This window comes from Ovis aries, chromosome 1 (assembly GCF_016772045.2).
Source record: "Ovis aries strain OAR_USU_Benz2616 breed Rambouillet chromosome 1, ARS-UI_Ramb_v3.0, whole genome shotgun sequence".
NCBI classification, from domain to species: Eukaryota; Metazoa; Chordata; class Mammalia; order Artiodactyla; family Bovidae; genus Ovis; species Ovis aries.
In genome coordinates, this window is record NC_056054.1 from 43252805 (window position 1) to 43273704 (window position 20900).

Below are 20900 nucleotides of genomic sequence, written 5' to 3' on the forward strand. Positions count from 1 at the left end.
CCCTCCCCCTGAGTGTGGGCTGGGCCTAGTGACACAGCTCTAACAAATAGAACACAGCAAAAGTGATGGAATGTTTTTTCTGAGCTTAGGGTACAGAGAAACAGTGAGTCCCATCTTGCTCACATGCTTTAATTCGGGCTCTTTCTCTCTCTTGAGCTATTACTCTGGGGAGTTCAGCTGCTATGCTTGAGTAACTCTGTGGAGAGACTCATGTGGCAAGGGAATAATATCATCAGGCATGCCAAGAGGCACCTAAAGCCTGCTGAACAGCCATGTGATTGAGCTTGGAAGTCAACTTTCTGAGGCCTGCCAGCAGCTTCATGAGCGAGCTTGGAATCAGAGCCTCCTGCTGTAACCCTTGTGAGGACCACAGCCTGACTGATACCTTGACTGCAGGTTCAGGAGAGACCCTGGGCCACAATCACCCAACTAAGCTGCACCTGCATCTGAATTCCTAACCCACAGAAACTGAGATCATTAATATTGTTGCTTTAAGCTGCTTAGTTTTAAGGCAATTTGTTAGGCAACAATAAAGAACTGATCTACTATTTTTCAAGTAGTATGCTAGACCGTTAGAACGTGAAAAATAACTGACACCTAGTCACTGTATTTGGGGAGCAGGGAGACAGGTATGTGTACAGTTGTGGTCCATATAGTGCAAGGTGGTAAGCAGAATGGTGGAGATGTGCTGAGTATGAGAGAGGAGTGCACAGGAAGGGCTCCTTCTCCAGAGGAGTAAAGTCCTCCTGGAGAAGTCCATGCTTGCAAGGACAACTGGGGGAGAGATCATTCTGTGGAGAGGGCACGTGGGTAATGCCTGGAGGTGAACTAGTGTGCTGTCTGCATGGGAATCAAGAACTATAGTTTGTGGGCACAGCAGGAAGTGGAGAAAGATGCGGCTGGAGAAGTGATGAGATATGAGTCTAGTCTTGTGCCAGCAATTTATTTTTGAATAATCCAATTATGAAATCCTGCTTTGAGTGAAAGGAAGTAAAAACAAAAGCATTAATAAAGGAACTAACATGCTCTTCTCAACAGTCCAATACCTGAATTTTAAGAAGCTGAATTCAATTATCTATAGAACACAGACAAGTGTAATTTGCTTCATTGTTTTTCTCATAAAATTGAGCAGAGAACTGTTGACATGTTTCTGTGGAATAATAGTGGTTCTTACTGAGAAACCAGCTCAGGTGACATTTAATGCTTTTGCAAGTGGGAAATTGGCCCTTTCAGCTTTAGGATTTTATGAATTTATATTTTGAAAATCTGAGGAGTGGTCTGCATAGATGTTTTTCTTTCTTTTCTCTCCCTTTCTCTTTTGTTCTTCCCTTCCCTTCCTCTCTCATTCCTTTTTTCTTTCCTTCCTTTCTCCTTCTTACACTCCATCTCTTTGATTTTCAGTATGTTGAAGGTTCTAAGCACCAGCCTTGCAAGGGATGAAAAGGGAACAAAAGCATACCTCTCTCCCCTGCCTGGAGAGTTAGCACTAAAGTCCGTGGAAGATTCTTTGGATCACTACGGCTCATGAGTGAGTCTAATGATTAAGCAGGTAACAAAATTATCTGAATCAAGATGGCTATAAAACAGAGCTTGTAGATAGTGGTTGATACAGAATCAGAAGAAATAAGACTATTTAAATTAACTTTTAAACAATTACAGTCCAATAATAATTAATAAAAAGGTAAATAAATTAACTTTTAAAATTAAAATGTTTAATGATACCATTTCAAAATGTCTTTCTGTGTCTGGAGTCCATCACTTCCAACATGAAATAAAATGGTCAGGTGCCCTTATATCTGAATTGCACAACTCACGCTCCATGGAGTAGGAGTTTGGATTTTTAGTAGCCTCCTTAGCACAAAACATCACCTGCTCTGCTAGATTTTGCTAGAGGTTGCATAATTCCCTTCCAGATCTAATCGGGCTCTCTTCTCATCATGTCATCAACTTATTCCCTCCACTGAGCTCCAGGTAAGAGTGGCTTGTACCACTACTGCTACCTGTGGGAATGACAGTAAAATTACCCACTGAAAAGGCAAAAGCCTCAGAATGGACACAGCACTGGACAGCATCCTGGAGTCTGCCTTGTATGCCAGGCGCCACCCTTTTTGTAGAGGGGTCTGGGGTACCAAGACTTCCCATGTGGCTCACTGGTAAAGAATCTGCCTGCAGTGTAGGAGTTGCAGGAGACTTGGGTGTGATCCCTGGTTCAGGGAAGATCCCTGGGAGGAGGAAATGGCAACCCACTCCAATACTCTTGCCTGGAGAACCCCATGGAGAGAGGAGCCTGCAGGCTACAGTCCATGGGGTTGCAAAGAGTCAACATGACTGAGCAACTGGGCACCCCTGCACTCTGGGGATTCCAGAGGAAGAATGAGGTGGCAAGAGGTTCTTTAGGGGCCTTGGGATTCCTTGGAGGCTCAGATTCCAAAAGGCTGAATAATTGTTTTAATGCTTGTTTTCCCCACCAGACTGTGACCAGTTTGGAAGTAAAGGCTCAATCTTTCTCATCTTTTCTCTCTACTGCCTAACTTGATATTGGCCCATAGTCATTGGGGGAGCGTTAGTTACTCAGTCATGTCTGACTCTTTGCAATCCCATGGACTGTAGACTGCCAGGCTCCTCTCTCCATGAGACTCTCCAGGGAAGAATCCTGGAGTGGGTTGCCATTCCTTTCTCCAGGGGATCTTCCCAACCTAGGCATTGAACCCAGACCTCTGCATTGCAGATTCTTTACTGTCTGAGCCACTAGGGAAGCCGGGCCCATAGTAGTTTCTTGATAAATATTTGTTGGGCAAAATTGAAATACACCTGTTTATTGAAGACCTTGGTGTCTACTGAGGCTCTACCTTGAGTTAACTGCACTAGGTACTCTGAGAGATCATATAAGAGAAATAAGAGTTGGCTTTTCCTTTGATGAGTTTTTAGTCGAGTTACTGGGCTCTGGTAGAAACTGTCTCATACAGCCTGAAATCCCAGTGCTGGTATGGTGCTTGGGACAAAGCAGGCACTCAGGAAACATTTGTCAATTAACTGTAACTTCTTGTATCTGGGCTAGTGGACTGGCTCCAGATTGGTCCTTCATGTGCTTCCCGCCCCCCCAACCCCCTCCAAATCTGCCAGCCCAGCAACTCAGTCCAGAAGAATTACTCCCAATGACCCATCAAACTATATGATGGTTAGCCAGGAACAAAAGCCACTAGGAAAATAAAGCATCAATTTCCATCTGGGTGTTTCAAAAGGAACTGAGGTATTAAAATAAGGTCACAGTTGTCCCAATCAGATCATCTTTTCAAAGAAATTGCAGGCTTGTGAGCCAACAGCAACCACATACACCTTTGGAGTCATCAGAACCAGTGTTCTCAACACTGAAAGCAAAATCAAGTAAACAAGGTTGTGTCGTGGACTTCCTTGACCCAGACTTTCAGGAAGGAGCTGACACACTGCCCAGACTCGCGCTCACCCACATAGCTCTGAAGCCAAACAAACTCGTGTTTTCCCAGCTGTATGATGCACTCAGTTCACAAAGTGACTGGCTAGAAAACAAGGAAAAGAAAAAAACCTGTGCCTAGTTCAGACCACGCAAGGAAAGTAGAATTGCTTCAGTTGGCTTTTATTTTTTTTCATGAAGTATCAAGAAATATAAAGATGGAGGAAGTTAGATCTATGGCTTTTAGTTACTAAAAAGGAAATAAAATATTTTTTCCTTTTATAGATCTGATCATGCTATTACTCTGCTTAAAAACTTCAATGACTTTATAACTTTCAAATTTTGATAGCCCTTACAGATCTTTTATGACTTGTTTAAAACAACATTTCTAGCCGCATCGGCCCACATTTCCTCCCACTTAAAGCTGTTTTTGAGCTTTGCCAGGCTTCTGCTATATTAAATACTTCGTGTGCTTTCTTGCCCGCATGCTTTTGTTCATGCTATTCCTTCTGCTTATTACACCTTTCCTTGCCTTATTCATTAAGGAAATGCCAACTTATATTTTAAGACTCACCCTAAAGCAGAATTAGCTGCTCTTTCATATGTCTTCCCATAGGATTTGCTTTGCGGGTACCTCTTATTGTATTCAGTCCTTGTATCATTAATTCATTCATTCAACAAAATTCATTGTTTTCGTATTTTGTATCAGATACTCTTCTAAGCACTGAGGATCCAGGTATAAAAGTCCCTAACTAGTGGGGGACTCAGATGAGCAAATTAATTGTTGCAAGACAGAACTGTAAGTTCTTTGGCAAATGTAAATACAAGATGCTTTGGGAGATCAGAGAGGGTCACATACCTGAGTCTGATGGGTGGAAGGGAAGCTGGAAGGCTTCCTGGAGGAGTTGGCACATGAAGAGCTAAAGGACAAGGAGTTTTTGTATCCATCTCCTTATGTTTCACAGAGCACTCTTTGAAGAAAGAGATCAATCACAGATCATATCAAATTAGGTCATTTATTCCATATATTTTTGAATACTTTGCTAGGAGACAGACAGATGGAGAGAAGGGGATCAGGGAGATGTTGCTGCTAAATCACTTCAGTCGTGTCTGACTCTGTGCGACCCCATAGACGGCAGCCCACCAGGCTCCCCCGTCCCTGGGATTCTCCAGGCAAGAACACTGGAGTGGGTTGCCATTTCCATCTCCAATGCATGAAAGTAAAAAGTGAAAGTGAAGTCACTCAGTCGTGTCCGACTCTTAGCGACCTCATGGACTGCAGCCCACCAGGCTCCTCCATCCATTGGATTTTCCAGGCAAGAGTGCTGGAGTGGGCTGCCATTGCCTTCTACAGGGAGATGTTAGAGGAAACCAAATATGACCCGCAGGTTTCTAGTCTAAGTGAACAGACAGGTGGAGAATCAGTGCTGCTGTGTGCAGTTGCGCAGGTTGTAGGCTCACAGTGAGCAAGGTAACGCCGCAGGAGGAGCAAATTTGTTGAAGAAGAGTCCTATTCTTCATACCAAAGTAACTACGAATAACACTTAGTACATGATGTTGGACTGGACTGGAATGAGAGAATTGTTTTGTTGTTTTGATTTCTTAAAGGCAGGCCTTCTGTTCTCTTGGGTGGACTGGGAAGTTTATTTTCCTGCTCTGTTCTCTTGGCTCCTTATTGTCAAATGTCTGGAGCCTCAACTGTGAGTTAGTCAGATCTTTTCCACACTTCCCCGTCCTTAGATCATTTTGACACCTCTACCAGAGGGAATCTTAGGACTTTTGGCTTAAACGAAGCTTGAAAATTAGATGCAAAACTGAATAACTTATTCAGTTATGAGTATTAGTTAATAACCAATAAATTAAACTATTATGAATAATATATCGGGTTGGCCAAAAAAGTCTGTTCAGGTTTTCTGTAACGTGGGAAAACTCGAACGACCCTTTTGGCTTTCCTAATATTAATAACGTCTCTCCTGATTATTAACCAAAAGTTGGCTTTAGTTATTAGAATTGATTTAAGCTACAATTTGATTTTACAATAGTTGTGCTAAACTAAAGCTTTATTTTCTTTACTTTTATATAATTTTCCCTTTTATATAGTGGAAAAAGTCTAAGCAGGACTTTGGATCACCAAAAATTCTTTACCAAAACAAGTATTCCTTAAAATTTTTTTAGTGCATCCTTAATACATTCTAAGGAATTTCTTTCTTCTGAGAAGTTTGACTCTACAACATCCTTTGGGTTACCATTTGACTTCGTTACATTTAGACAGAAATGTAAATCTTTTAATAAACAAACTACTTTAAAGTGAATCCAGGCCTTCCAATAAAATCCAATCTTCATTATTCTTGACTGCTATTCTTTGACTTTTCCATCTTTCTCTAGATCTACTCGGTCCCAACATATGTATCCCATAAAAGTAGACAATACATTCTACAAAAGACAGCTGGGACAGGGCAGTTAGCTCTTATCCCTTGGCACTGCCTATTTTTCCTACTCAACTCTAAACTGACAACTTATTTTTCTTTTTGTTATGAATTCTATCCCTTTCTTTGGTATTTTGTTCTCCAAATGTATTTTCCTTTTAAGCTACTTGACTGTAGATTATATTATCTTCTTGTCCTCACAGTTTAGATGATATCTTATTAGTAGATTAATAACTTTAGATTCCAAGCAGCTATCTTTTGCAGTTAAGTGGGAGATAGACATGAGTTTAGCTTTGCGTTATCTACATGTACATGCGTAATATGCAACGTAGTGATTATAATTAGCCTTTTAAAGAAGAAATGGTTGTAGAAACACTATTTCCACAATGTCATTTTTAATTACTTTGCATTTTTTCTATTCATGAAAGCAGATTACCTAAGGCAATGATCTTCAAATTTCTGCCTGTATGCACCTCCAAAAATTTTGAAAGCTGTATACCTATATCCACTTCTAAAGTAAACTACTAGAAAGTTTCATGATAAGTTTAAATACTTGCGAAGGATATGATTTCTGATATAAATATTGCCATCTAAAAATAAAGCTCCTACATTACTCTCTTAAATGTTTCCCAAGGAATTCTAAATACCGCAGCTACTTGACACCGGCTGTGACAACTTGATATTCACCATCATCTAGTTTCAGTCAGTCAGTCAGTTCAGTCGCTCAGTCGTGTCCGACTCTTTGCGACCGCATGAATCGCAGCACGCCAAGCCTCCCTGTCCGTCACCAACTCCTGGAGTTCACTCAGACTCGCGTTCATCGAGTCAGTGATGTCACCCAGCCATCTCATCCTCTGTCGTCCCCTTCTCCTCCTGCCCTCAATCCCTCCCAGCATCAAAGTCTTTTCCAATGAGTCAGCTCTTTGCACGAGGTGGCCAAAGTACTGGAGTTTCAGCTTTAGCATCATTCCTTCCAAAGAAATCCCGGGGCTGATCTCCTTCAGAATGGACTGGTTGGATCTCCTTGCAGTCCAAGGGACTCGCAAGAGTCTTCTCCAACACCACAGTTCAAACGCATCAGTTCTTCAGTGCTCAGCTTTCTTCACAGTCCAACTCTCACATCCATACATGACCACTGGAAAAACCATAGCCTTGGCTAGACGGACCTTAGTCGGCAAAGTAATGTCTCTGCTTTTGAATATGCTATCTAGGTTGGTCATAACTTTTTTCTAGTTTAAAAGTATATAAATGGGGTTTTGTTGATATACACAGTCACCATTTTTCTCCTTTCCACTTTCCCACAGAATCTTACTATAAAATGATGCTTTAATGCTTAAAGACCTTTACTGGTCGCTCCCCCCATACTTTTGTATACACACACACAAACACACAAATATAAGTTGAGAGCTGCAAAGTGTTGTAAAATTTTTTTCTCTGTACTTAGTTATCATTAGCACATAATCAGACAAACAACAGGCATATATTACAAATTCATTATGATACATAATTATTAAACATAAAAGTAAATTTTTATTGGAGTTGCATTCATTCATAAGCTGAGTAGCTCTTTTTCTCAATTGTTATTTTTGTTGTTGTTGTTGTTGTTGTTTGTTTTCAGAGAAAAATACTTTACTGAATCATTCAAATTCGCAGTTGTTTTTTGTATCCATGGGTGAGTTATTTATTGCTAGAATGAAGCAGGGTGCAGCATCCATTCTATTCCTATTTATTATTTTTACAGATTTTATTTCATAATTTATTGAGAAATTGTGTTCAAGTAAATAAATAGGTGAGGCTAGATCTAAAATCATTGCCACTCACATCTGCTCTATTTCAAGGATATAAGACAAAGATCACATGGTCATTCATTATTAAAAATGACTTTTATGATTTATCAGCTGACAATTCAATTAGGGTACCCTTCAACTCTGTTGAAAGCAAAGAATTGGGAACCACATGGTTTGCAAAAGGATGACCCAGCCATTAGAATCCAATTAAACAGCCATATTCGGAATCATCCCTTTGCAGCACAGAGCTTTCTACAACTTTAATGCAAGGCATCAGGGTAACTTCTGATCAGGTGGGAGATGCACCTTTCTTTTGTGAGGTGGGAAGATGGACATGATGACAAGACGGGAGGGATAGAGGAACCATAATGAGGAGTCCTCAGACATATTAACTTTTGGAAAGAGTACTTATGGTAGACGAGGATCAGAAATTGAATCTTTAAAAAAAAAATTTTTTTTACATGTATTCTTTTGAAAGCCCTCAGATAGTACACTGACTTGAAATCACTGTTAAAAGGTCTCTGCCAGGTACCACTATTTGTTCACTTGACAATAGAACATGTTCTTTTCTCAGAATACCTACTAATACCTGGAAGAACCAAAGTTTCTTGGAATAATCCCTGGGAAATGATACCCTAGAGTTTTAGTTAATTAGTCTTGTCTCCCCAGTTAGATAATAAAATCTAAATCTGTGAGCTGTAAGTTGTTATAGATGCAGGAGAACAGAGATGATGATAAATTGATTCAGTCAGTTCAGTTCAGTTGCTCATTTGTGTCCAACTCTGCAACTGCATGAACCGCAGCACGCCAAGCCTCCCTGTCCATCACCAACTCCCAGAGTCCACCCAAACCCATGTCCATTGAGTTGGTGATGCCATCCAACCATCTCATCCTCTGTCATCCCCTTCTCCTCCTGCCCCCAATCTTTCCCAGCATCAGGGTCTTTTCTAATGAATCAGCTCTTTGCATCAGGTGGCCAAAGTATTGGAGTTTCAGCTTCAACATCAGTCCTATCAATGAACACCCAGGACTGATCTCCTTTAGGATGGACTGGTTGGATATCCTTGCAATCCAGGGGACTCTCAAGAGTCTACTCCAACACCACAGTTCAAAAGCATCAATTCTTCAGCACTCAGTTTTCTTTATAGTCCAACTCTCAGATCCTTTGTTGGCAAAGTAATGTCTCTGCTTTTTAATATGCTGTCTAGGTTGGTCATAACTTTCCTTCTAAGGAGCAAGTGTCTTTTAATTTCATGGCTGCAATCACCATCTGCAGTGATTTTGGAGCCTAGAAAAATAGTCAGCCACTGTTTCCGCTGTTTCCCCATCTATTTGCCATGAAGTGATGGGACCAGATGCCATGATCTTCGTTTTCTGAATGTTGAACTTCAAGCCAACTTTTTCACTCTTCTCTTTCACTTTTATCAAGAGGCTCTTTAGTTCTTCACTTTCTGCCGTAAGGGTGGTGTCATCTGCATATCTGAGGTTATTGATATTTCTCCCAGCAATCTTGATTCAAGCTTGTGCTTCCTCCAGCCCAGATTAATTGATTATTGATTTTAATTGTGTTTGCTTCACATAGCAGAAACCCCACCAAACACTGGCAAATACCAGTAAGGAGGTATTTGTCTCACACAAATAAGTTTCTGGGCAGGTAGCCATGGACTGAAATAGAAGTTCAATGATGTCATCAAGTACCCAGTGCTTTCTGTCTTGCCACCCCATTATCCTTTGTTTATGATCGTTGTCTTGTTACCTCATGACTGTAAGATGGCTGCTCTACTGTTACCCTCGTAGCTGAGTTCCAGGCAAGAAGGTGGGAGAGGGAGAGAATAGTAAGGACTTGCTGTTAGGAAGTCCTGCCTTCTTATCTGGAAAAGTCAAGAGCTTCTACTGATGGCCCATTGGCCATAACTGGGTTTTATGGCCACCTAATTACAGAAGAGCTGGGAGTTTGAGCATCATTCCCTTCTCTGTTCTCTCTAGTAGAGGAAGAGAAGAGGTTTTGAGTGAACCAACATGCTGGGTCTGTCACATCCTTCTATTCTGAGCCAGATACTTTACATTCAAGAATGTGCTATGACACTTTAATGACATAGGTTTCATCGCCATTTTTCAGATAGGGAAACTGAGGCTTACTACGGCTAGAGTAACGTTCCCAGGTATCATAACTAATTGGTGACAAATTAATTGGTGACCATAGTCTGTGCTTTTCACCTCCGACCACTATACAGGCTGCAGCTGTTTTGCTTGGCTTGCTGAATCATTCTATCCATCTCACAGTGCTAGACCTGAATGGTTCTGCTGGTGTGGAAACTCCCAAAGCCTGTATCAAGTGCAAAGTGGGGTGGGGTGAGAGGCTAGGTCAGAAAGACTGAGCATCCCCCCACCCCTGCCCCAATTTTCTTGATCTCAGTAAGAATGGATCAAAGAGGGAAGAGCAGGAGCTAGGAAGCAGCCACTCTAAGCCTGGAGGCAGAACACCAGCAAGAGTTCCTTTGCTGACTCTGATCCTGCTTTTAGGGCCCTCTTGACTCTGCAGGCCTCAAGCTCTTCACCTTGCTCTTTGATGTGTATCTGTGGTATGTGACAAGTGGCCAGACTGCAGGGCTGGGATCTAGTGGGAAATGGGTGTGACTGTCCAGCCACAGGTTCCAATGCCCTGAAGGCAAATGTCTCTGCAGGCTCTCTGGGCAGGGGAGGGCATGGCTAAGACTCCAGTTAGTTCTCAGCTTCTCAGCCCCTCAGCCCCAGGGCTGGACTCTACCTGTCCCCTCCTCCACCTTCGCTCTCCTAGCTACTGGTCCCCCCACTCATTCCCGCCCCAGGAATCACTTTCCTCTCAGGGTCTCTGGGCTGTTGTGACTGTCACATGCCCGTAAAGCATAACGTTCCAGAAACTCCACCCCACAACACAGACTTTCCAAAATGTCCAGAACTGAACTGCTTCTCGCCAGTGCTACCTATCCTTTTGGTCCCAGACTCCATTGTCTCCTGCTTGGTTCCCCGAACCTGCCTTCTGGTTTCCCTGAAGCTTCGCTGCCCTACAGTCTATCCTCCACGGGGCAACCAGAGGCGTTCCATTCAAGCTTCACACTCTTTGCTCCAATCCTCCAGTGGCTTTCCTTCCCTCAAAGTTTTGACAGATGGCCTCTAAGGCCCTACACAACGTGCAGGCTGCTCCTCTCCCCCAGCTGCTTCTCAGACTTCACATCATAGAACAGTCTCTCCTCCTCAAGACACTTTCCCACCTCTCGGCCATTGTACAGACTGTTACCTCTGCTGAGACCATGCTTCTTAGGTGGTCAAATGGCTCCTTCACCTCCTTTAAGGCTTTGCTCAGTTGCCACCTTCTCAGTGAGACCTACTGTGAATATCTTGTTTAAAAATGCTTCCCCCAACTCCACCATTGCCTGTCCACCTTACTCTGCTCTCCTTTCTCACATCACACATGCCACCTACTTGTATAGCATGTAACTTGTTTATTATGCTTATAGACTGTCTCCCTACAAGGAGCAGAAACAGTATTGCTCGCCAGATATTCCATTTGCTCCCCCAGATTTCTTGCCTCTGTGTCATTAGGTGAGGTCATGTGATGAGAGTCCCTGAGGCAAAGTGGGGTGGGGATTTCCTGCAGTGCTGTCCAGCCCAGGGCAAGTTCTCACCTCTCCTCTTCCACCGCCATAGCAACCAAGGGACCTCAGACTGAGACAGTGAAGCCTCTGGGCCCCTGAGTCACTGCCTGAAGGACAGGTGCCCTAGAGAATCACAGTGGACTTTGTGTGAAAGAGAAATAAACGAAGCATTGTTTAGTTAAGCCACTGATGCTTTGCACACTCTCCTGGTTAGTACATCTTGTTAAAATATAAGGTCCACAAGAACAAGATTTTGGTCTGTTTTTTTCTCTGATGTCTTCTTGGCACCTGGCTAAATCCTGGCTGATTATGGCCCCATAGCAAATGTGTTGAATGAACGAAAGTATCTCTGGACTTCAGATCAGCACTGCTGACCCAGCTTGGTTTCTAACTTCCTCTGGAGCATAGTTACTTCCCAGGCGCTAACCATGAGAGCTCCTGACAAGGAGGAATTGGATCACAGTCATCCTTGCATCATCCTCAGTTACTTGCATGAGGTTCCATAAATATTATACTTACTAAATGCTAGTGCAAACTTTTCCTGTGATCCTCGGGTGTGAAGACCACAGTGGGAAGAGGCAATGGCCAATTCTAGCTCATGTGCTTCCCCATTCTCAGTACATCATCTTGTTTATCAAGGAGTTTTTGGTCTGGTCTCCTGCAGCCCCTCACTCTCTGACCTAAAATCTGTTCTCTCCTCTCTGTTATCCTCATCCTATTTGAGGGCAATCCCTGTGATTCTGCAGGTGGTACTATTCCTTCTAGTTTCTTACCTCCTGTTCATACCACAGCCCACTGATTTCTGGACTCTGATGCCACAGTTCTATTGAACTTCTTTCTGATGTTGCTCACTACCTCCTGAATCCAAGACATGGTGGAATTTCTAAGGGCCTGTGGTGACTTAGAGACCTTCAAACCAATCCCCTTGCTGCCCCTTTGGCTCCCTTGGAACCACAGTTTGCCCGCCTGTTTCCTTCCATCTCTCTAACCATTCTTTCTCTTCCATGGGCTCCTCTTCCTCTGCCTCCTCCTGACATGTTCCCCAGGCTGCTGTCCTCAGCTCACTGCTCTTGGCACTCAAAACACTTTCTCCCTGGTTTCAGCTACCTTCTATACCGTGATGATTCCCAAATCTTGATCACCAGCCCCAGCCTCTCTCCAGAGCTTTGGGTGATTCCTGTAGCCACCCACTGGACAATGTCTCCTGGACGGGATGCCTCTTTGCACCATCTCACAGCCCTTTGGCCTCACCTCAGAGTCTTGAAGCAGCTCTGGCAGGCATCCTGCCCTGGCTTTGATTCAGTTCACATAGTAACTTACCTGAGCAAGTAGCTTTCACCTTGCTTCCTGCCTTGGGGTTTCTCTGTAGCTCCTGAACACCTAGACATCCATCCCAGGCACCTTTGGAAGCGCCTGATATTTATGAAAGTGCAAACCAAACGTGGGGACATGGGACAAGCATAACACTGCATGAATAAGCTCTGGACCAATGAGGTACAAGAACCAGCAGATAACACTTCTCCCTTTTATCTCTTCAGTGGACAATCCTGAGATGCAGTGTAAGTTCCTCAGGAGGCCCCACAAAGATCCAGTGCTAGTGTTCCATGGAGAAGCTGACATGATACATATCCTTGATTGACTTTCCATCCTGCCTTATATTATCCTCCCTACCCTCTCACTCCTGTTCCCTGGGATAAACTTCCCAGATAAACAGCCAGCACATTAATCTGTGCCCGGGCCTTGCTTTGGAGGAACCCAGGTTCACATATCCTTTGGGAATCTTTATCTCAAACCATCTAAATCCTAACTCATAGCCCTTCCCCTGGTGGCTCAGACGGTAAAGAATCTGCCTGCAATGCAGGAGACCTGGGTTTGATCCCTGGGTTAGGAAGGTCTCCTGGAGAAGGAAATGGCTACTAACTCCAATATTCTTGCCTGGAGAATCCCATGGACAGAGGAACCCAGTGAGCAACATATAGTCCATGGGGTCAAAAAGAGTCAGACACAACTGAGCGACTTTCACTTCAGTCTTTCTCCCAGCCCCACTCGTCTTTCTGCACTCGTTCACCTCAGCCATCAAGGCTGCAAACTGGAGACCTAACCTGACTTTCCCTTTATGCCCTCCACCTGCCCCTTCATTGCTTCCCTACAACCATTGTTTAAGGCCCCATCATCTCACCTAAGGTGCTGCCTCCTTTTAGTCTTCCCTACCTCTCCTCCAACTCTCTCAAAACCATCCCTCACCTGATCTCCAAACTGAAATACACAAATCTTGCCATAGCATTTGATTGATCAAATCTCACCGGCATTTCCAAAGGTAAACTGAAATCCAAGTACCCTAACCTGGGCAGGGGCCTTCTGAGATCTGCTGCTCATCTGCCTCTCCAGCATCCCGTCTGAATTGCTTCTGCTTTCCAGCATAGTCCCCAGTTGCACACTCAACAGAGAGAAAGAAAAGAGCCATACTGAACAGGTGGCCCATTGTGTCCCCATGGGGAACATCCCAACCGCCCAGCCACTGTGCAGACAAAGCAGAGCTCTTCTCTAGAACCAACAATCACACGGTCTGTCTAGGCTTAGAGCTTCACAGTATACTGATCACAGGACACAATGTGTGTGGAGATGGGTGAGGACCAAAGAGAGCATAGAGGTGGAATCAGAACACTGGAGTTCAGGGCTGCCCCACCTGTTCACTGTGCGGCCCTTTGTAAATTGCCTGGTTTCTGCATTCGCAAAGCAGGAAGATACTATCTCATTGCCATAGGGTGTGCAAAGTACATATAATATTAATGGAGATGATGATGGCTAACACTCACTTACTGTAACCGTGTGAGGAAATGGAAGTAGAAGAAGGCAACTTTGAGCAGGTCTTTGCTCTGCTAACAATTTAGCAATGCTCTCTGAGTAAGTCATTTCCCCTGTCTTGACCTCAGCCTCACCCTGGAAACAATGGGGTTGAACTAGTTCAGGACTTTTGGACTGGGCAGTTTCTAAATCCTTTACAACTATAAAATTCTGAGTTTATGAATCGAGCATGCTGAGCTATTGCTTGTCCCAAAGTGGGCTGAGCAGCCATCTCTCTTTAGCTCTGATGTGCCTGCTGGGCACACACAGTGCGTTGAAGGTGACCTCAGCAGCCCTTACATCAGCCTCGCCTGGGTGTCAGGGAGAAAAGGACCAATTGTGTTCAGTGCCAGGCAGTTAGAGACTCTACATATCTTGCAATTTTTTCTTTGGTCCAGTCTGGTAACAATGAGAATAATTCTGTCCAAAAATGCAATCAAGTTTTTTGGCGTGAACTGTGCTCTTCAAATCCATGGAATTTACTCTCATATCACTGCCAAGTTGGACAGATTCTTGTCAGAGCCAAATCAAGTTTGAGTCAATTCCAAGGCCAGTTATCTCTTGAATGGTGGCCCATCTCCCTTTTCACCCATCGTGACCTCCATGCATCTTCCTGAGGGTCTGGGGGTGATAGTGGCACACTGCCCCTAGCACCCTCTGAATGGTGACTTTGCCGTAATTGGAGTTTTCTTTTCTCTTTTTTGGTTATTATTTTCCAGTTCGAGGTGAAAATGTGATGGAGTAAACATGTTCTGGATATTTTCTCCTTTCACTTACCGCTGCAATTTATACCCCGCCCCTCATTTTGGATTAATTTCTTTTCATAGCTGTTCATATTAGCATGATTTTCAGTAACCTAATATTTCCTACATAATTGAAGCAGTCAGAACAACAAATCCCGTAGTGGGTGTGATTTGAAAGACACTTATCTGAGCATGGCGAGAGTAGTCAGCATGCCTCCACACCAAAGAAATTGTAAAGCCAGGCAGAAGGATTGTCCTTTTTTATCCCCAAAGCTAGGGGTTCCTGGAAGGGAGGTTCTGGGTACATTTTCCTCAGTGAGAGAGCTGAGGACTGAGAATCTAGGAGAATGCTTGACCTTCATCTGGTCCTTGACATCTCATTCCTTTGGCATCTAATTGCGTGCATGTGTGCTAAGTTGCATGTGTCCAACTCTCTGCAGCCTTGTGGACTGTAGCCCGCCAGCCTCCTCTGTCCATGGGATTCTCCAGGCAAAAATACTGGAGTGGGTTTCCATGCCCTCTTCCAGTTAGCATCTAATTAGATGTTATCAATTACCTGATTGTTGATAGGGTAGGGGATATTGAAGATGGAGACTTTCTCTCATGATTCCCATGTCTAAATGAGTGCTAAGAACTTAAAAGCACATTATTCATTGATTCCATAAGTAATTGTTGGGTGTTTACTGTGTTTGTGCCAGGCCCTGTACTAGACCCTGGAGACACAGTGAGAAACAGACATAATCCTTTCTCCACAGGGTAGTCCCAGTCTAGCACATTAGTTGTATACCAGGTGGATATGAACAGTGTCCAGTGAGTTCTGTAGGATCTAGCCCACTCGGCTCCCTTATTCCCAGCATTATTATGAGTGTAATAAAATAATTATTCAAGAAACTACTTGTTAGTGCTGGTCTTTCCTTTTAGAGAAAACATCACATAATGATTTCACTACAACAGCAATCTCTAACAGGATATCTAGCGCTTAGTAAATGCTCCAGGAACATTTGTGATGTAAAGAATATAGGGAGGCGAGGAGAAGGTAGGATGAAAAAGAGAGAATGAGAGGAGAGAGGAAAAAGGTGGATTAGTGTCCTGGAAGCTGGGTGAAGTGACCCTGTGAAGAAACGCAGGGCATGTGGAAGGAAACTCATGTTGAGAAAGAAAGGAAGTGGTTGAAAGTGAGAGGAGGTCAAGGCAGTGAGAGCCAAGCTGTACAGGAAGGGGGAAGTTTCATTTGGGAAAATTCTGTGGCAGAATGTCTGGAAGCTGCTGTGCTGGAGGCCCTGGGCTGAGAGGCACTCTGAGTGCAGGGAGCCAGGCCTCTACCTTGGATCAGGCATGACTGTGAACCCAGACCTGTGGCTGAAGCAGTGCCAAGTGGGGCTGAGGACTCAGGACTCTGGACTCAGGCTGACCTGATTCGTTTCCAGTCTTTGCTGCCAAGAATCCAGAGTTAAGTTCCGCTAAAGGGCTGTTTGGGTGAGGGGGTTGTGCCAGGGGAGCTGTGGCCAGCACCTTCCGTCGGAGACAGCCCTGATGCCCTTCATAAAGATGCATTTAATCTTAGCCAATTGCACCATATGAACCATGATTCTGGTTTACTGTTTCTCATCCCAAGCAATAATAGCACTGTAATTATATTTTTTCTCACTGTTTTATAACATAGATGTCTTCTCTTTCAACTTGAACTTTGGTCTTACTGACAAAAATCATGTTTTCCAAACAAACACTGGGATAAATGGTCTGACAGTCACAAGTGACATATAGGGAAAAAAATAGACAGAATTTATGGCATGTATAATACATGTCAGGCCTTGTGCTAAGAGCTCTATTGCATTATTTCATTTGATCTTTGCAACAACCCTCCGAAGCAGGTACTATTGTTTTCCCTGGTCAGTGGGGAAGGAAACAGATCCAGCTAGCTGAGGTCCCCTCTCTCCAGTCTCTCAAACACAAGTGGTGGAAACAGGCCTCACATGCACGGCTGACTCTGGATCAGGCCTGTACACCCCAGCCCAAGGCACGCCAAGGGGAGGCAGGCACTCCTGAATGGCTGTGAGCTACAATTTTAGGTAAAAAGTAGACAGATTTTTACCTTGATAATCTTTTTTTTTTTCCTTTTGGTTGTACTGGATCTTCATTGCAGCACACAGGTTTCTTTTGAGGCTTGCTGGCTCCAGAGCACACAGGCTCAGTAGTCGCAGTGTACAGGCTTAGCTGCCCTGTGGCATGTAGAATCTTAGTTACCTGACCAGAGATTGAACCTGCATCTCCTGCATTAGAATAAGGATTCTTAACCACTGGACCACCAGTTGTTACTGTTGTTCAAAGTTGCATCTGACTCTTTGCGATCTCGTGGACTGCAGCACAGCAGGCTTCCCTGTCCTTCACTATCTCCCAGAGTTTGCTCAGACTCGTGTCCAGTGAGTCAGTGATGCCATCCAACCATCTCATCCTCTGTTGCTCCCTTCTCCTCCTGCCCTCAGTCTTTCCCTGGACCACCAGGGAAGTCCCTAAATCTGTTTTTAAGGCTTTCTCTTTTATTTTTGACAAGTGACCTTCATTTTTCATTTACTGTTATGCAGTTTTACTTCTTTAAGTTTAAAAGTGAATTTAAAAAAGAAAAACCTTCTGTGAGTAATGGTGGATATATGAAGAAGGAAGGAAGAGTGAAGAGAGACCCGGGGGACAGTCTAGAATCTACAGGCTGCCCTCAAGGCTCTGTTTTGATCTTTGTCATTGGACTCTGTGACTGTTGGCCGACACTCACAGGCCATGGTGCTGGGGCTTGTGGCATCCCATGGGACTTTCCTAATCTCTCTTGCCCCCATGGGTCTGTCTTGTCTCTGGGTTCTGGCCACACCCCTTCTTGACAGGGTAAATACCAGGAATTAGGTAAAAGATGGTTTGGCAAAAGTAAGAAAAGGAATTGTCTTCAATTCCTTTGCTCAGGACAAGGGCATGCTGAGAAGGGACACCAAAGAGGAAGATCTCCACCACCCTCAGCATAGGACCTGGGACCATCTGGAGAGGCTGTTGAGTCAGTACACACATGTGAGACGGGTCTGGGAGAGAAAGTGTTGGTCGTTTACCAGGGGCTGCAGTGTCAGAGATTTCCTGCTATGTCACAGCAAAGGGGACTTGCTCCAGGCTTTGTGGACCTAGGACCCTGACCCTTTTTTACCCTTTCCTTGGGCACAGGCCTCATCCTTAATAGGCATTCAGTAAATTTAATGTGGACTCACTCCCTGCACATTTCACTTGGAAACCCTTTTGCAAGGAAGAGGACATTCCATATAGAAGGCCACAATTAAGGTTGATTGGGTGCCCAGCACTATTCCTCCATGACCAAAAACTGGATTAGCAGAAGTCTATGTCTCAATGATTGCTAGAAGTTTCTTTTGCATGATCCAGTTCACCATGGCCATTCCCTGGTTGAATTGAAAATCAGGTCTTGGACCTGTAAGGCTCTAATCAGTTCTTGAAAGGAAAAGTATAAACCCATCTCTTAACTTGTCCCTGCCCCTATCCTACCTTCACTCTCAAATTGCTGCCTAGGTCAAAACACTGCTTTTGTGTGGTCCACTCAAAAGTAATCACCCTCTCACGTGAAATATTCTTAAGCTGTGACGTTTAACAACAGGCCAATAATGTCAAGTCACTTGTTTACTAATATGAAAGCAGTGTGCCCCTGACATTTATTTTCAAAGTAAAGAAGGCAAGGATCTGAGCAAATATTTTTGAGTGGATAATTCCCGCTGCTGTATTATTAATGGTACTACACTTAAAGATGAAGGCTTTATACTCATTTGAGTTTGAATTTCTGTTCCGCTAAGGTGCTGTGGCAATTTGGGACATTTACTTCAACTTTCTGAGTCCCTATTTCTTCATAAGGCTGAGTTTCTTGTGTTTCAGGGAGCAGAGATTGCTCCATCTGCACTCTAGTAATGAGCCTCTGATGATGCCTGACAGGCAAGGCAGGTATCTCATGCAAAACTGAGAGGAAGAACCACCCTATGACTGGGCATCAGAGATAGGAACTGCATGCCAGTGCAGGAATGTAGGGATCTTTTCTTTAGTGCCTATCATTCATTTGGCTAAGCTATTGCCCAAGAGTTGGCTTCTTCTTTAAAAAAATTTTTTTTAAATTATTTTTTGTTTGCACCATGCAACATGTGGCACTTCCCTGACCAAGTATCCAACCTATACCCCTGCAGTGGAAGCACGGTATCGGAATCTTACCCACTGGGCCCCCAAGGAAGTTCAAGACTGGCTTCTTGAATCTGCTTCTCTTCCCTCTGAACCAGTTTTTCCAGCTTGTACTTCTTTGTACCTATGCCTTACTTATGCCCTCAGCTTACTCAGACCCATGATGACCTCACAGGCCTTTCAGTTTTCAACTTCAGTTTTGCAGTTAACTGAGTTGTTTTATACATCCCAACTTGAAGTGTCTCAAAGCAAGAATCTAATTGTACAAGGCTTTTGTGTTATAATATCCTCAAAACTGATGGCTGGCTAATGGATTTGTTGCTGTTGGGCCCACGGCTCAGCCCTGATCTAATCAGAAGTGTGTGTGTGTGTGTGTGTTTGAGGATAATCACATCAGGTAGATCAGAGCCACTGCAGACACCCTCATTCAAAGAAGATGGTAGGTAGGGAGTTTCCCTTATGAAGGATGACAGGCATGGTGATTAGCAAATGTGGTTAAAAAAAAAAAGCTCATAAGTTTGTTGTGATGATCAAATGAGATGAAACTTGTAGAGGACCTAGCTCAGAACTAGGGTATAGACCAAATGCTCAAAAAATGGTAGCTATTATTACATGATTGTTATTGTTATGATTATAATTATAATCTACTAGTGGTACAGACTTAGTTCCAAAAGTACAGGGTAATTTATAGACCTCTAATAGAAAATGTACCTGGGGATTATTTTTCTTAAATATATTTAGGTCAACATTGCTAAAGGGCAAGAAGAAAAGTGGGACCTCTATATGTACAACATCAAGAATAAAAATCTCCCTGGAGTAAACATTACAAAATATCTTTTAAAACCACAAATATGGTCCCATGCTGATGCTAAGTCACTTCAGTCGTGTCCGACTCTGTGAGACCCCATAGACGGTAGCCCACCAGGCTCTGCCATCCCTGGGATTCCCCAGGCAAGAACACTGGAGTGGGTTGCCATTTCCTTCTCCAATGCAGGAAAGTGAAAGTGAAGTTGCTCAGTCGTGTCTGACATTTCGTGACCCGATGGACTGCAGCCTACCAGGCTCCTCTGTCCATGGGATTTTCCAGGCAAGAGTACTGGAGTGGGGTGCCATAAGCCTATCTAAATTCTTTTACTGACTTCCCATTTTTCTTAAAGATAAATATTGGTCTGCACCCCCTGACACATGCATGCGCGCGCTTGCGCATGCGGACACGCACACACACACACACACACACACACACACACACACTGCCCAGCTTCACTCAGTACCGTGAACATCCTGGTGGGTACTGCAGCCAACCCTGGCAGGATCTCAGGGCCCCACCACATACACTTGATCACATTCCACAAAGAACCTTATGACATGATCTTCTCCCTCTCCCTCCCTAGCCCCTTTCCTAGTTAGTTTCAGCTCCCCTTACGGCTCTCTGCTAAGATTTCAGGAGAACTTTTCTTTGGAAAAGATCTTTTGTGATAATGCATTCAGAAAGCAAGCACTTTTTTTTCCTTGAGCCCATTGTTTCACTAAAGGGACTCTCTGAGGTCTGTTCTGCTCCTCCCACTAGACCATGAACTCACAAGGGAGGACTGTGTCTGTTTTTGTTCATCTTTCTGTCTCCCAAAACCTATGATGCCTAGAACATGCAGATACTCAGGGAAGATCTGTTGAATAAATGAGTTCAATGTTATCCAATGCAACTAAATTGTTGCCTTTCTCAGAAATTATGACAATACTTGAAGGTAAAAATAACGCAATTAAGTCTTTCTTTTTTAGTGTAAAGCACACATGCAGAGCTCACAAAAATTGACTCTGTTCTTTGTCCAAAG

General features: G+C 43.7%; 1 long non-coding RNA gene across 1 annotated transcript in view; it reads right to left on the reverse strand.

Annotated features, from left to right (window-relative positions):
* The window catches only part of LOC132659276 (uncharacterized), a 652410-nt gene that overhangs the window by 507885 nt on the left and 123625 nt on the right, over positions 1–20900 (reverse strand). The window lies entirely within an intron of this gene.